This window comes from Dermacentor andersoni, chromosome 5 (assembly GCF_023375885.2).
Source record: "Dermacentor andersoni chromosome 5, qqDerAnde1_hic_scaffold, whole genome shotgun sequence".
NCBI classification, from domain to species: Eukaryota; Metazoa; Arthropoda; class Arachnida; order Ixodida; family Ixodidae; genus Dermacentor; species Dermacentor andersoni.
In genome coordinates this window covers 135,273,062-135,278,689 of record NC_092818.1, presented here as the reverse complement: position 1 = coordinate 135,278,689, position 5,628 = coordinate 135,273,062, and the positions used below count along the sequence as shown (strand labels likewise).

General features: G+C 46.9%; 1 non-coding gene across 1 annotated transcript; it reads right to left on the bottom strand.

The window, feature by feature from the left end:
- Positions 1–1,569: 1,569 nt before the first annotated feature.
- Positions 1,570–1,739, bottom strand: LOC126532564 (U1 spliceosomal RNA). Its single transcript, XR_007599824.1, has one exon. It is a non-coding gene; the product is annotated as a U1 spliceosomal RNA (small nuclear RNA).
- Positions 1,740–5,628: the final 3,889 nt, after the last annotated feature.

Genomic DNA, 5,628 nt, shown 5'->3' with positions numbered 1-5,628 from the left:
CGCCCCTGGTTAGCTGCTCCGACCTTTCCTTATCACTTTTCCCTTTTTCTCTCCCTTGCCCACCCATGGACGCCCATTTCGTTGTTCTTGCTCCCTTGGGATTTTTCATGCATCTGTAATCTTTAGTGGCGCTACTAAGCATCTCTCTAACAGCGACAGAACAAAGTTTTTTTTTGTTACCATCAACGAAGTATTTAATAATAATAATAATAATAATAATAATAATAATAATAATAATAATAATAATAATAATAATAACAATATGATGATGATAATGATGATGATGATGATGATGATGATGATGATGATGATGATGATGATGATGATGATGATGATGATGATGATGATGATGATGATGATGATGATGATGATGATGATGATGATGATGATGATGATGATGATGATGATGATGATGATGATGATGATGATGATGATGATGATGTAATGCAGCATCAGTAGTACCAATTTCTCATAAGTACCGACTACTGATGCAGAATATTCGCAGCGCCAAGTGCGCTGTAGGTGTGCCGCCGACATCCCTAACGCGCATCGGCAGCTCTGGGTTCCGTCAGCATGTTCCCCCTCGCTATTATTTCTCCGCTCGGTCAATTCCTTCCAGTTGTGTAAAATTATTTTCAACGGACGCGGGGGAACGCAAAGGTATTGAACTAACTATACTCCATTTCAGACATCAAATGCAACGCTGTGGAAGCTAGAGATACCTTTTGCAGTGGCCGCGTGCAAACTTAGAAATAATTTGATGTTCTTTATCGTAACTGTGCGAAACTGTTAATTATATAGCCTCAGTATTGAATGAAAAACGTTTTAACTGTGGTGTGTGGTCATTTAATGCATTGCTTGAGATTAATTTGTTTTTCATTAAGTTTCCTTTCGGGCTATTTTTGGGGAGGGGGGGGCAGCTCGTCGCGGCAGTTTTACGTGCACGCTTTGGCACGTGAACGTCGTAACGTCGTGAACGAGCATACGTCTTTGGCACGCAGGGCTGCACGGACGCAACGTGCGGAGTAATACATTTCCGTGACCAAACCTCTTGCACCTCAAGTGCATTGCGCCTCAAGTCTGAAACGGAGTATACGTGCAAAGTATCAGCCTTCTAATCATTTGTCTACGATCTTTGCAAATCACTCAGTTATGTGCTGTACGGGACTGCTCAGTGGCCATTATGGAACAAGTGGTATATATTTGCGCTAGCTACCATTACACCAGCATGTACGCACTTTGATTTTAAGCCCGGCCTGCATTATATATGTGCGAAATTCCAGCTTGCAGGCGAAAGCCCTGTGCATTAATCGGTAGAATTTTTTGCGCGGCAGGTATTAGTGCAGTCAAATGTGTTTATAACGAAGTGCCTGGGGCCTCCGAAATATTTGTTATACAGTTATTTGGCTTTAAGTCCGCTAATAAGCGGAACAGGATTATTCCTTTGTTATACAGGTGAATTCGTTGTAAAGGAGTTCACTGCCGAGGCGCTCGCTCGCCTGTATATCGCAAAGTTCGCGTTAGCTGCTAACGAAGCCGAACCTAGTAAGCACAGGCCCGAAAGCCCAGGGGGGCAGGGCGCGGACGCCTCCGCCCACGCTACCAAAAATTGAATGCTCCAACACAGTAGGGGCGTTGGCGAGATTAGCCGTGCCGCATGCAGGGGAACGTGCAATGGCATGGGCCAACTCGAGCAGGTCGCCTACGTGATCACGACGCTGCAAGCACCAAGTAAGTATGACTGCGACACACCGCGCTCACGATTGTCCACTCTTTCGTCCTAAAACGTAGTGCAAGTTTTGAGAGAAACGTCGACCAAATTTTCTTTGGCAATGTTGCTACATTTTTCATTACAAATAACCAGACGCGACGAAGAAGCTTCACGCACGTACATCTTTTTGCTCAAATCGCACCACGCAATCTGCTAGTTACCTAGTTTCGTCGCAGATAGCAAGCAAATATGCATTAAAGGGGCCCTGAACCACCCCTCGGGCTTGGTGAAACAACATAGTCAGGGATAGCATACGCTGCTGTGAACATCTCAGCCAAGTTTTGCTATCGTACACGGTGCGGGGAGCTCGCAAGCGCCTCACCAAGTCACCTATCTCTCGAACGCTCCCTTTTCAACAGGTTTCAAAAGATGAAGCGCCAACAGTAACAGCACACTAAGGAGGAACAAAGACAGGACGACGGGGCATCAGCGTTGCATCAGTTGCGAGTAGCGCCTTGTCCTGTCTTTGTTACTTCTTAGTGTGTTGTCACTGTCGGCACTTCATCTTTTGAGAGCTATGCACCAACTAGCCGCGTCATCACCAACTTCGTCAGCACCAACTTCGTCATCACCAACTTCATCACCAACTTCGTCATCGGACGCACTATTTTGTCATCAGACGCACTATTTCATCATTCTCTTAGACGACTGCTATTGGCCTATAGCGGACATCACGCTGCGGTCGGCTACATGACGTAGATACTGCGGCCACCGCGGGGTGCCGCCATGAGTCCACCGGCTAAGCGCACTGCGCGACTCGCTGAGGACAACCGCGCTTGGCTTACGTTTAGCACGTCGTAGGCACCAAAGGAAATTGGAACTGCGCGATTATATGAGTGACAGAACCGCATATAGTCCCCTGGTTTATGACATCATGTATCTGCTTGCTGAGGCGTCTCATTCCGGACATACCATCGTGCTGCAGTGGATTCCTGGCCATTGTGGAATAGCTGGAAACGAACAGGCTGACGCAGAAGCAAAACAGGCGCACACTGACGGAACTATTATAAAAATTCATTTTTCCCGGTATGACATTAACGCCTTGCTCCATACCTCCCTTAAAACTTCTACGGCGCAACATTGGGACAACCCCGAACATCGACAAGAGCGCCTCCATAGACTTGACGCTGGATTACAATCCCGGCATCCACTTCGGTTGCGGAGAAGCCAGGAAACGCTCATTCATCGATTACGGCTGGGTGTGGCATACACCAACCGATACCTTCACAAAATTGGACAAACACGGGACCCTGAATGTAGCGTCTGTCACACTCTCGAGACAATAGCTCACGTACTTTGCGTGTGCCCTCAATATGCGGCCGAACGAAGAGAACTCAAATCTACAGTTGACAGCTTGGACTCCCGCCCCTTTTCAGAAGAAAAGCTGTTGGGCGCGTGGAGGAGTGTTGACTGTGCCCAACGTGCCATAAAAGCACTTTTGAACTTTTTAAGTGAGACTGGTTTAGACGATCGCCTCTAGAAGCTGTGAGACGTGTAGTCAGTGCGAAATGTGTTTGCGCAAAAACTTTTTGTGGCAAGATTACTTTTTGTATGGACAAGATTACTCTTAGTGTATTGCGTCTCCAGTGCGCATCCGCATATTGGACAACGTGTATATAGTATCTCATTGTACCATATCATAATCATCCGCCACCTACCTTTCCCTGTATTTCCCACTTCCCCATTCCCCGGTGAGGAGTAGCAGGCTAGAGACACGCTCTCCAGGCCGACCTCTCCTCCTTTCTCTCCATTAAAATCTACTCCTCCTCCTGGAACTGCGCGCCACGGTGACATTTAGAAGGCGGGGCGTTGTGGGCACACCCCACTGCGCCGCAGCCTTCGCAGCGCAAGGCATTCAAGAAGGAACGGGAGCACAGCAAAAGCCGTGTTTGAGTGCCAATAACACCGCTTCTACTGAACGCGTTGAGGCACTTTCTGTGGCAAAGTATTTCAAAAATAGCCTATTTTCACTTCAAATGCCTTTCTAAGAAACACTTGAATAAAAAGTGGTTCAGAGCCCCATTATATTCGGGGGTTTTACGTACCAAAGCTAGGATTTGATTATTAGACACGCCGCAGTGAGAATTATTTTGGCCATCTGGGGTTATTCAACGTGCGATCAATACACGGTATCCGGGAGTTTTCTGCACTTCAGCCCCTCCCTCCCCATCGAACGTAGACAGTCACCAAAGCTGTTTTTTTTTATATCTTTCTGAGAGGGCAAAACATTCTAGGGTATAACGTACCAAAAGCACACCGTAGTAAAGGACTCCGGATTAATTTGGCTATCCGGGGTTCTCTACCATGCACCAAATCCACAGTACACGGGCAGCTTTGCATTTCACCCCCATGAAAATTCGGCGGCCGCAGCCGGGATTCGATCCCACGCCCTCTGGCTTAGTTCTGAGAGGTTTCGTGGCACGCCGCCAGTTTAGGAAATTTATTGCCTGTCGCAAACATCGCGTACCGGGTGTGATTAAAACTGAATGAGAACTACACACGTGTGTTTATACACGTGTTCTCGCCACAAAACTTCCCAGCGCCAATTCGGCCGTTTGTATACATCGCACGTTACCAGCACTTTCATCTTAACCTGAGATTGTACGATGGTGTATCTGCAATTACGGGTAACTGCGCAAAACACATTCCTGATGAAATTCTTTTACAGAAGCATTTCGGATAAATTTTTCTTGACTTCCTTAGGCCCCCTCCGGGCGAGTTCAAACAGGGCGAAAGTTTGGTGCAAAAGTTGGCCAGGCTCAGACAGCCCATTTTCGGTGGAAATAAAAGTTCATTCATTCATTCATTCATTGGCAGCGGAAAGCAGTATCCGCTGCACGAGTATGGTGTTTATGGAGTCTATGGTGTTGCGCTGCTAAGCACGAGGCCGCGAGATTAAATCCCGTCCGCGGCGGCTGCATTTCGTGAGGGACGAAATGCAAAAAACGCGCGTGTCCCATGCGTTGGTGGCAGGGTAAAGATCCCCTGGTGGTCAAAATGAATACGGAGTACCCCACTACGGCGCACCTCGTAATCAAATCGTCGTTTTGGCAGGTAAAACCCCATAATTCATTAATTGATTCACAGATTATGCGCTGAACTGCTACATTGTGACCTTCGTAATTAGATATTCGTCGAAAATATCGCATCGGTTCCTACTCACCGTTAATAAAGGCGTTTACAGTTCTGTACAAAATATCTGCCTCGGCACGTTACGCTGGTCACACAATTGGAAGCGTGACGTGGTAAGGATGGTGACTCAATCGGACAGATAAACACAGTAGACGCAGGAACATGTGGTGACTGCAGCGATTTGGCAGATCGGTTGAGTTTGTAAAAAGAATGATCATGCAAAAAAAATACAAGCTTGAGATCAAGGTCACCCGTAGAAGTTTATAGACGTCTGGGCCTTTAGTTCACCTGAAGCTCTCCCTATTATCTCAAAGACAATGGAATAGCACCTTTCGACCAGTTTGTGAAGAGCCTGCGGTACACTGGCGCACGATGTGAAGCTTAAAGTGCGAACATCGACCGTTATAGTAAATGTACTGTCGCATGGGGTTTACGGCGCTGCGGAGACAAGACTGAACGATTGATACTGTAGATTCCTCACTCTCCGCCATTTGCTGTTTCTTGTCGCAGCCACCTCTCCCGTTGAGATGCACTCGCTCTTTTTCCTTTCTTTTTTTTTAAGCGATTAGCATTTTTGCCTCTTTTGCCTGTTTTCGTCATTGGTCGGTTGTCGAACTCGGCAAGGAAAAGTTTTTCGCTCGATAGCTAGCTCGTTCGTTCGTTTGTTCGTTCATTCGTGCTATTCGCTTACATTGACAATCATCCTTCATGGCTTCTGCACAATG